The sequence below is a fragment of the Adiantum capillus-veneris genome, chromosome 12 (genome assembly GCF_014529385.1).
Source record: "Adiantum capillus-veneris isolate H3 chromosome 12, ASM1452938v2, whole genome shotgun sequence".
Taxonomy (NCBI): domain Eukaryota; kingdom Viridiplantae; phylum Streptophyta; class Polypodiopsida; order Polypodiales; family Pteridaceae; genus Adiantum; species Adiantum capillus-veneris.
The window spans coordinates 11,027,161-11,038,767 of record NC_140942.1 but is presented as its reverse complement, the minus strand read 5'-3'; the positions used below and the strand labels follow the sequence as shown (position 1 = coordinate 11,038,767).

Here is an 11,607-nt window from a genome sequence, read left to right as displayed (position 1 = left end):
TGCCAATGGAGTTCCTAATGCCAACCCTACGTGTCGCAAAAGAACTAGAATGGACAAGACATGAGTTGTCAGAACGAATAGAAGAGCTAGAAAATCTTGATGAGACTAGACTGAAAGCAGTCGCAGGAATGTACGCTTTGAAGCGAAGACAGAAGCAATTTCACGATGATCATATCATCACAAGGCAGTTCAAGCTAGGTGATCTGGTGTTAGTATACGCTCTGAAGGAGTTTGCCAAGAAGTTCACCAAGCGCGGACGAGGTCCTTACGTGATTAGTCAATTGTCTTCAGGAGGTGCAGTCAGGCTTTCAACTCTAGATGGAGAGCAGATGCCGAATTGGATCAGTGGGCTGTCGTATAAATAATTATCATATGCCGCTGACCAAAGAGCAACTAGCTAAGTTGCAAAAAGCAAAGTGGAGGCAGGAGATGAAGCGTCTTACGATTGAGTTAGCTCAAGAGGAGGCAAAAATTCGGGCTCAAAAACGCAAACAAGCAATTCCACTCAAGGAAGGTGTAGGAAAGTGTTACAAGATAGAGTTCATAGATGATTCGCTAGTAGATGCACCTCTTCCTTTCATTGAAGTCACAGTAAATAATCAATTGCAAACACATGCATTCATAGATACAGGAGCAAATGGTAATACCATTTCATATGAATTGTATGGGTGCTTGAATGACATGTCTGTATGTCCTACGGTGTTACAATTTCAAGATTATTCAGGACATAGGTCCACTGCATTAGGTGCTTGCGATTTGATGATAAATGTTGGTGAACTAACCTGTGGGGACGAGTTCTTTGTCACCCAACCTAAGTTACAGGACGTGCCTATCATTTTGGGAAGGACATGGCAAGCGAAATATGATTGTTACTTCAATTGGGGGGAAAGGTCAGTACACTGCAAGGTAGATGGACAACACAAGTGGGTGGATCTGGTGACTCCAACTCAATTCTATGGTCCACAAGTGCTGCCATTAACACAAGCACAGGCAAAAGAGGCATCGGATTCATCACAAGACTCCACAAAGGAAAAAGAAACTACACCAGCAAACAGGGACTAACAAGCAAAGCACAACTCACACTGATAAACAAGAAAAGAACTACCAGAAAGAGTCGCGGAAAAAGGGAAGTGGATATGGGTAAAGAAATCCAGCAAAAGTGCCAAATCCACGACTCACACGACTCCCAATCAAGCAAAGACTGAGAAAGAAAAGCAGACAATCAAGAAGCCAGGCAAAGCCCGGGCCGCGGGAAAAGAGCAATGGATTTTGAAAAGAAAAGATGACAAATCAAAATCCACGACTCACACGGCTATGTAGAAACAAGCAAAGACAAATGCCAAGAATACCAAACCCAAAGAGCAAGCAAAGTCTAGAAACACACGAACTCATAGTGGTACACAGGTTTGGATCAGAAAGGATAAAGTGCAAAGCTTGACAAAGCAGAAACAACAAAAATGCTGACACGAAGAATACCCAAAGGGGAAACACCAGATGACGTGGGTTCCCAAGAGTCTAATTCATCTGGCTTATAATGGTATGAGTTGGGTTCCCAAAATGCTAATGTCGCAAAATCCATCAAAGACAACACACAATAGTTCTCAAGGAGTAAAGCGAGACACGCAGATACTAAAAAAACCCAAAATGCATAGCAATATATGGGTGAAGAAAGTGAGTTCTGTTCTCATACGAAACACAGCAAGGGTAGACGTGACGATTCCAAGCAAAAAGCCGATTTGGTATCAAGCTATGGAATTGCAGTGTAAGCTATTCGGATGGAGCTCAATGTTACTGCCAACAAAGTCATGGTTACAGATGGTTCGTCACCAACAAGGATATGTGAAGTTGCCATCACAACCCTGGCAAGAGAGAGTTCGGAAGAAGCAAGGATATCAACGTATCCCTATGACACCATGAACTGCAAGGTCATTCTGGTGACAAAGCACCAAAGACATCGCCTACATTGTACATAATCAATTAGAATAGGATGGGATAGAGCTTCGCCATCCACAGCCCATGGAAACATCGTCCATGACCTATTCTTGCACAGCATATGGTTTAACATGCATGATCTGTGTACGCATACATAGGGTCACTCAAGACCTTGCATAGACACGAGCTTCCTACCCGGCACACTCCTACAAGAACCACGTCGTCGCACGTAGTGCTTCGATTAAGTGGGGGGGAGTCACGAGTGCTAGACAAGTCAACCGTGAGGAGAATTTGTTTTTCAATTTTTAAAATCTAATGTCTTGAGCACACACTGGGCTTTGTGTGATGTCGCGCGGCGTGTGTATATGGTTGTTTTCTTGAATTTTTTGCCTTTTTGAGCCAAAACGAGCCCAAAATGCACTTTCCAGGCACTAATTAGGACAATTCAGAGCTCAAATGGAGTCCAAAAGGTGTTATCATGGAAAAAGTTGAGCGACTGTGCTGACGTGTGTTGATGAGCTTTATTCGTGTTTTGTTTTGGTCAATTTTGGCATTTTTCTTTAATTTTCCTTATTTTTCTTCAATTTCTTTTGAAAAATCCATAAAATTTGCTGGAAGCTCCAAATCACAAACGGACTTCAAATGCCGAATGTACAAGTGAAGAGGTTTCTAAGGAGTGGTCAAATGACAGAATCGAAAAAGAACGCCCGAATGGCCACTTAACGGCAAGAGCTTGAAGATGTCAAAGACTAGAGAAGAGCATCGTCAAGCAAAGTATGTGATGTATACAGTCGATTTTGGCATGTCACGGAATATGCTACACAATGGTATGCTCAGAATCAAGTTTCAAGGTAAGTCACGGAAACCTGTGGGTATATAGGCCATTTGGGGACCTCATTTGGTCATTGCACTAGTGAGAGAGCTAGAGAGAGAGAGAGAGCTTTTCTGTGCGCGCAGTCACCGGCCTAGTAGAGCTCGATCACACCACCTTTTGCAGCGAGAGTGCACAGGAGTGCTCATCATACATTACAGAGTGCACTCACTCACCCACGCAGCTCAAATCCACACACAGACGGCTAGCACCACACTATGGCGTCGGGATCCCACCGCCCCGATACACACGGTGCAGGTCATGTTCCGTAGCAGGGAACAATGGAAGCGGGATCCAGTCAAGCACTGGCAACACAAGTCGAAGATATAGTGCCACAGTTTGAAGTGATCACACAACAGGTTGTGATCAAAAGTTTCATTAGTGCGAGAGCTTGGAAGCTGCGAAGACATTCGTGCTGAAGACAAAGTATCAGACTCTAGCAGGCGACAACCTGACAATCATGTGAGTGCCGCAGTGTTTCCGGAATTTACATAGAATTTCCGAAGTGCGGAAAGTGATGCAAATGATTGGATTAGAGAATTGGAATTTGAAAGATATGGTGGCGGTCGACGCACGAAGGTGCTACGAGATTATGACATCCCTCAAGGAAGACAGCACCACATCAGTCACCTCAAACAAAGGGAAGATTCTCCAAATCCAAATCACATCCGACGTGATTCGAGAAGCCCTAGAAATCAAGACTGGAAGATTCAACATAGCTAAGTTGCAAACAACTCAGAGCATGAAGAGTTCCACATTTCTGCAGACTGATGGGCAGAAAACTTTCTATGATATACTTAACGATCAGATAATCTTGCCCATCCATATTTTACATCAGATGTTGAGCATCATCAAACCACAAAAATATACACATCCAGAAGTGGGACTCACCTATTGGCTAACCACAGCAATAAGCCATCCACAACCACTAAGATCCAATCTGTCGGAGAAGATCTTAATGGATATCAAGAGAGCTGCAAAGACGCAAACAGTGCAGAAGAAGGGTTATTTAGGAGCTCGGCAAATGCTTACACGAGTAGTCTACCAAGATCTTGGCATGAAGGAAGACTTGAAGCTGCATGCCTCAAATAACTCAACCCTAACTCACATGGCGAGGCGTTTGCGCAAGAATCTCCTGTCAGGCCAAGCAGAGGAAGAAGAGTCTGAGGATGAAGAAGCCGCTACCACAGCCACAGCTTCAGTCCACAAACCAACAGAAAGGGAAGAAGAAGAAGCTACAGTACAACCTGAGGGCCGCACAAAGAGGAGACACGATCCGAGACAAGAGCAACAAAGGGTAATAGAGGAGATTAGTCGTCAAACCGAACCTCAAACCAAGAGGCAAAGGCAAGTTGCTCCCCACAGACAAGAGCATGAAGAGCAACTACAGCATTTGACTCGCATGAGTAGATTGGGACGAAGATTATCTGAAGAACAAGTGAGAAGAAGACATGATGAAGAAGGAGCTCCACAAGAAGAGACAAGTGCTGCTGTAGAAGAGGAAACCGTGCAGTACTCTGAGACAGTATAGCATATGGAAGTGGAACTAGAAGAAGAACTTTGAGCAGCTTATGAAGAGCGCCAAGTACCACCAGCATCCACAGAGGAGCCAGAAAGTCCGCTAGAAGACATTTCTACAAAGGAGGACTGGACATCCATGATAAATCCGGAAGCAGGCAACACTCCACCTCCTTCACCAAGACAAGCTTTGGTTCCTTCACAACCATCTTCTCCATTAATAGCTCAACCTGCAGAAGTTAGCGAGCCAAGCTCGGCTCCTGTCAAGCAAAGTCCTCCAAGACCAGAAATCACAAAAGAGGCGCAAGAAGAAGGAAGGAGAGAATTAGACTTTCCAATGCTCTCCAGAGATGAACAAATAGAAGATTGGAGAAACCGCATGATCCGAGAAATCAATGAGATGGCAGCATTGTCGCAGAGTCAAAGCCAATTAGAAAGAGAGGAGGAGGAAAGAAGACGAAGTGTCCAAGACGAACTTGCCAAAGCCAGAGCAGATGCAAAGAAGTCGAAGGAAGAAAACCAAGCACTGAAGCAACAGATCCATATCCTCCAGACTCAAGTAAAGGAAGCGATGGAAGCAAAGAAAGTGGTCGAGGATAGAAACACAGAAACTGAAAACCAAATGGCCATTATAAGAAAGGTGCATCAGGTGGCTATGGAAAAGCAAAGGTGGATGCAGGCTCATCTTGATGAGCTTTTCATGCAGCCGTTAATGGCTCCTCAACCATCCGCGCAACCAACTCAGAGTATCGAAGGTCAAGAGATGCTTAGGGAGCTGGAAGCACTCAAGAAAGAAGTGGCGGAGCTCAAGGAATAGAGAGAACTAATGACAGCCACGACAGCTCAAGCATCAAGAACTAATTTTGAAGAGATGCGAGAAATGGAACAGACTGAAGCAATGGACACTGAAGAACCTACACAACTCGAAGAGTCAATGGCCGAAGAACCCAGTGGGGAAATGGCTGCGGAAATCGAAGACAACGAACTGCTCCGCACTATGCAGTAGGAGGTAGAAGAAGAGCAAGAGCCTACTATCAAGGCATACAAGAAGTGGGAGTATGAGGTAGTGTCAGTGGCCGTGAAGCAGTATAAAAACGCACAACAGATCATTGACAGTATGATACAACCGTCCCTACCTTATCCTCTCCTTCGGCTCATCAATGCCATGCAGATAAAAGAATTGTTGCCTTCTTACACTATGGAAGAGACAAGAGGCTATGAACCTCTCACATCATCTGAAATGTCAGGCACTGCTCCTCTCCAGAATCAGCCGAATTGGCGGCTAACATGGTTCGCCCAGCACATGGGGTCTACCATAGAATACAACAGGGCACCCACGGCTCAAAGGATTAATCCAACTTATTGCCCAGTCGTCGCCAGATGAAGGGTGTGGACAGTGTTTCAACACAGACAAAGGTCAGACATCCGAACTCGCTAAATTACCCAGAACTGCCACGACCCTCAGTATCACTATGAATGCATACTTTGTTAGAGCCTGGAGGAGAACACAGGACAAATTCAGGGGCGTTCCAGATCTTGCATGTGTCATGCTTACAAAGGCAGCTGATCTTTTTATCAAGATCTTCCAGACCTTCAAAGAAGACCTACCTGATGACACAACATAAGAACTTTTCTTAGAAGGCGACGAGGGATTGGTGTATGATTTGACAAAGCAGCCAACTCATCACCAAATGATGGGAATATTTGCCAGATGCAAGTTCCTACCTAGCTCTTACATGATGACATTCGAAGAGCTATTTCACACAAGATTCTTCGAGGTGGACACACACTTGTTCAAGCCAGTCATCCAGAACTTGGCTTTGAGGTATGTAGCATTCAAAGATGCATAGAATGCAAATCCAGTGCATGAACGGATCAAAGAAGCAGAAAACAAAGAGAGACAAGAAGAAATACGAAGAGCTATAGCATCCCGACGACATTCCCAAAGCACCTGAAGAAAAAGCTTGTCCGCGAACGGACAATGGATTAAGTGGGGGGGAGTGTTGTCGTCACATCACGACAAGGCGGAAAAGCATTTTTTATTTTCTGCAATTAGCTTGTTTAGCAGACAAACTTGTATGTAATTTGGGGTCAGCAAGGACCAAATGTAATGATTTGGGGTATATACCTCCAGCTTGTAACATATGTACACAGTAAGACATGTGAGACCCATAGAGGGGTTGAATTTTGGTAAGGAGGGACAAGTTATTTTGGGGGGACTATGAAGTGAATAGAGCAGAAGAGGTAAAGGCCTCTTGACAGGCATATCTTTATGGGTCCATATCTCTCTTTGTGCTAAGTATTTTGCTATGAAGTTTTGTGTGTGCAATGTTGATGCTTTGATCTACACTTTGATGTAAGTTGTTGCATGTAAAAAACAGTATAGGCAAACATCACGACACTTTTTGGCCGTGTTGCTATTTTGCTCGTATCTTGAGGTAGGAGTGTCCAAATTAATTAGATGATTTTTGGTGCATGAGCACAAAGGGCTTTACACTGATGTCATCAATCGTCATTTTTCATGACCTGCAAACATCATTACGTTTTTTGTCCACGGCTTGTAAATTGCAGATCTAGGACATTCTAGCTTCCAAAAGTGCATTCTAGTGATACCATTGGCATTAGGGACCTTGTGGGGTGTTGAGGAGTGATTTTGGAACATTTTCATTTTTTACAGCATTACGCCCTACATCATTACGCGTATTGGTGTCAGGTACCCAGGTGCTACAGGTGATGCCAAAGTGTTGGGATATAGTCTAGACTTGCTTTTAGCATGTTTCCTTGCATTGTTGATGCCCAGAGGACCTAGTTTAGTGTCGGGACTCTTGTAGACGGAATAGCATCGTGCTGACTAGATATTCGTAGCAAGTTCTAGTTTAAAGGACTCCATGGCTTGACAACCCATCGGGGCCTCCGACTGCCTATCCGTGGTCCATACTCCCTGTATCAACAATTAGTAAAGCTAGTTGTGAGACAGATCTGCTATACTGCATAGAGTAGTGGTGACAATCCCCGAGGCGCAGTGTTGATCCATGAGACGATATTGCGCCCGACAACAATTGGCTATGAACAACAATGTGTGTTCCTTCAAAATGTGTCTACCTTCTCCTACATCATGAGGTGTTGTGGTGGTGGTCCATCATTTCCAATCATGCTCCAATATTTTGGTGCTTTTGGCTCTTTGGGTGGATAATATGGTGGACTATGCAGGCACATGCACTAAGGCTTGCTCTTCCAATTCCGCTATAGTGGGTGCATACCTAATGCCCACCGGTCTTGCTCCTGGCAGAGGTGATTGTTTCCCCCAGACTGGTGAGGGCGATCTTTTTGAAATGGGGCCTCTAAACCCAAACCAATGGGCCTACCCTCACAAAATGTTCGTAAAGAGGTACGCACACTACTTGGGGCACCACCTTCTTTTGGGAGTGGAGAAGGAAACCAATCAAAATAACACTTGCACTCACCCACTCAAGCAACACACTTTGAAAACCCCCTTACTCTATATACACTTTGGACACTTGAACACCATCAACGATTATGCAACCCAATGCCGTGCATCAAAATGAAATATGCAATTTGTGGAATAGCATTCACCTTCTCCCCATAAGAATACCCATAATACATCCAAACTCTTCCTCTCTCAAGCACTCATCAAAAAATCATGCGCACAAGACTTGCCTCTCAAACACACAAGAGAATCACTTACATCAAACTAACACACTTTGCATAGAGAGCTCATCTCCATCTATGCAATGCCGTGACACAAATAAAATCACCATGAGAGGTAGCCACATGCATATGTAATGAAGCAAAAGAGAGTTGGAGTGGGAAATTTCTTTAGACCAATTGAATAAGTGTGGAGAAACAAACCAATGGTAAATTGAGAATAGAACACTTACTTGATTTCTCGCACACCTTTTAAGGGGAGGACAGACGCTGGCTAACCATCACGAATTGCGACACTTGAAAGTTTTGAAGATGATTTCATGATCATTGAAATAACCATGAGAGAGATCATGATGTATTTACAAGCTATTGAGGTGCTACAAATGATTTATTGGGTTGATGGAGTAAGAGATTGTAGAATGGAAAGAGTGGAGAATAGAGTTGCACTTCCTCCAAAGAGGAGGGTTAGGAGGGAGGATGTGAAAGAGGGAGAGTTGGGGTTTTCTCTACTATTGATCAAGAAACAACATGAAGTTGAAAATATAGGTGTGTGTCCTTGAGTCTCTCCAAGGGGGGCTATTTATAGTTGTGTAGGAGTGGGATTATGCTACACTTAATTAGAGTAAGTGATTAGACCTAATTAAGTGTCCTTTGACCACTCATTGAATATTGGACATAAAAGGGACTATTTATTCACCAAAAATATCATTTTAGACCGTGAAGGCTCCATAGGGGTGCATAATGTAGGTGGGCCCCACCATGAGGCCCTACGGGTGGCTCCTGCGGGGTATCTCAACTTGTCTGTCTTGGCATTTAGAAAGCATCTTTAGGTTGGTCCCATCACATGCAAGTGACCTTGAACACTCATTGCTCTTCTAGAAGATGAGTAAGGGAAAAATAAGATCTCACCCTCTTGATTTACTTGATTTACAGTTCCCTTTTGCTGCGAATCTGACAGATTTACACTATTTTGACCATAACTTTTTACCTGTAGCTCGGAATGACATGCTTCAAAAGGCAAAATTGACCTTCTCAACATGTTTGATATGAATTTGGACTATTCTTCACGCCCATGCACCAAGGAATTCGGTTTGGAAGGTCCACACTAGGGTAGGGAACCTTTTGCTTCCAAGTCTTCTTGTATGGGCCCTTTGCTTGTATGCATCCAAGGGGAATCATGCTTTTTCAAAAGGCTATGATGCTTAAACAAATAGAGGAGGGCCCAATATTATTTTCTTGTGAAAAGAATCTACAATTGGAGTCTTTTTGAAAGGAGAGAAACTATATGTATATTCTTAAGAGATATTGGGCCACCTATGTAGGGGGCATAGAAGACTTGTAGAGAGGGACCATAATCTTTGGTAAAGACAAGTGGAGAGTTGATTTCCATGGGAATTTATCTATATGGGGTGGAAGATGGATAAATTATTTTTCTACTACTAATTCACAAGAGGTAAGAAAGTTTGGGGGTATATAGTTGGTTATTGTATGCTTATTCTATTTACAAAGCAAAAAAGAAAAGGGTGGTAATATAAATATATGACTAAGGTGACATTTTTTGGGAAGAGTATAATGTATGTGTCGCCACAAAGGTTAAACGAAGAGGGAGAATTTACTCTAGATAACTTAATAGCGTAGAAAAATATATACACATATGAGGAAGAGGACGTTGAGTAGGCTGAAAAATGTTGCAAAAAGATGGTTACCATTTTATGCCAGTCACTGGTTGTGGCCGTTCAACCCCTACTGGTCCTGGCAAATTCCCTGATATATACCTAGGCATTGGTGGTACTTGAGGAGGTGCTACCTACACTGGTGGGGCATACTAACTCTCTCTCACATATCCCTTGTTGTAGTAGCACTCTTTTTTCCCATGTTAAGTCCTTTTTTGCTCTATGTCATACCACTTGGGTTGCTTAGCATGGGGCTTAGCAAATGGGCTTATCATTTTGAGTGCATCTTCAATACGTTGCTCCTGACTTACAACCACCTCGTTTATGTGTGTTGATTTTGTGGACTTAGATCCACTTTGTTGGGATGACGGATCATCATCTAAATCCTTATAGTTACCTTAAAAATGGCATAGTTTTCTCTAAGAAGACAGCAGTCCCTACATGAAGGATTTTCAAAACATGAAGCGAAATGGAGATTGAGAAACTATCGGTCCCCCTGAAACCAACCACACCTCCTCTTGCTACTGCTAAGGAAAAATAACAAGAAAAAGATCAAGATGACAAGAGGTAATATGAAGGAGATCTAAAGGATACACAAATGGAAAAAAATGAAGTTGCATAAAATGTTCAAGACAAAAAGTAAATGGAATGAGAGCAAGCAAGATACTAGCAATAGAAAGAGGAGGAGAAAAGAGAATGAGAGCAAGCAAGATACCACCAATAGAAAGAGGAGGAGAAAAGAGAATCAGTGCCATGAACTTATTGGCAATCAGCTACTCTAGTGAGTGGACAAATTGCACCTCTTTCAAGAAACATAGTTGATAAAGTCGACGAGCTTATTTGTGAGTTTGAGTTAGAGGATCATCTAGAAGTGATTAATCTCCAATTACAATGATACAGAGGTATATCTCAATTGAGGAAATTAGATGCTTGAGGAAACAAATGCGGACGTCAGAGAAAATGCCCAACTACACCAGCAGGTCAAATGTCTCAAAGAGGTTAAAATGAATCTCTGAGCTATCCTAGAATGCAAAAAGCAAGATGTGGCCAACCTCCTCCAATATCTTCAAAAACAGATTGAAGCTAATAGTGAGCTTCAAGTGGATTAGCAAGCCCTAGAAGAAAATCTCAAAGGAGAACAACAAAAATACACAAATCTATGCAACTCTTATGATGTTGCTAAACATACGTTCTCCACTCTCCTTGCCATGCAAGATGTACCTACTCCAACCTCAACCTCTAAGACTCCTATTGCTATATCAAAGGAGATCAAAGCTTTAAGGGTGGAGTTAGTATATGAGAAATATCAAAAACAAATGATGGTAACCAAGCAAATGGCTATATTGATCCAAAAGGACCAAGAGATCAAAGAATTGCAAGAGCAGTTGGTAAAATCAAAGGCAGATCTGGCTAGCGAAGCCAAGTTGAATGCTCAAGAAATACAAAGAAAATATATGGAAAATCAATGCCATGAAATCAAAAGCTATAGTGTTGGCCCAACAAACTTCACCATTGGTGGTCGAGGTTGAAAGAGTAAACCTACCCCCCATGGATCTACCAAGCACATCTACAAGGGGTGGGATACATGATTTTGAAGAAGAGACTTGGCACGTAGATGCCAATGAGGAACTCAAGAGGTGGATCAAAGATATCCCCAATAGCTCGCACAAGGAATATATGCTCTATGAGCTCAAGGTGCTAGAATCAGCCTCGTGGTGAAGGGGGGGGGGGGGGGGGGGGTTATTAAATTTTATCTTTTTTGACATTTTCACATGCAGAAGGGTATCCTTAAATGGAGTTGGAATTTTTTTTTACAGACTAGATAGAAAAAGGGTGTTATTTATTTGTCAAAAGCTCACACATAAGTAGTGTTAAAAATAGTCTTTGAACGCACATGATATACACAACTTATACATAGTGACCCCCCCCCCCCCCGAGGAATCAGCG

At 42.9% G+C, this 11,607-nt stretch overlaps 2 pseudogenes; both read left to right on the top strand.

Moving 5' to 3' along the window:
• Window positions 1–4,205: 4,205 nt before the first annotated feature.
• On the top strand, window positions 4,206–4,884 carry LOC147445316 (uncharacterized; annotated as a pseudogene).
• Window positions 4,885–4,892: 8 nt separating this feature from the next.
• On the top strand, window positions 4,893–5,705 carry LOC147445315 (uncharacterized; annotated as a pseudogene).
• Window positions 5,706–11,607: the final 5,902 nt, after the last annotated feature.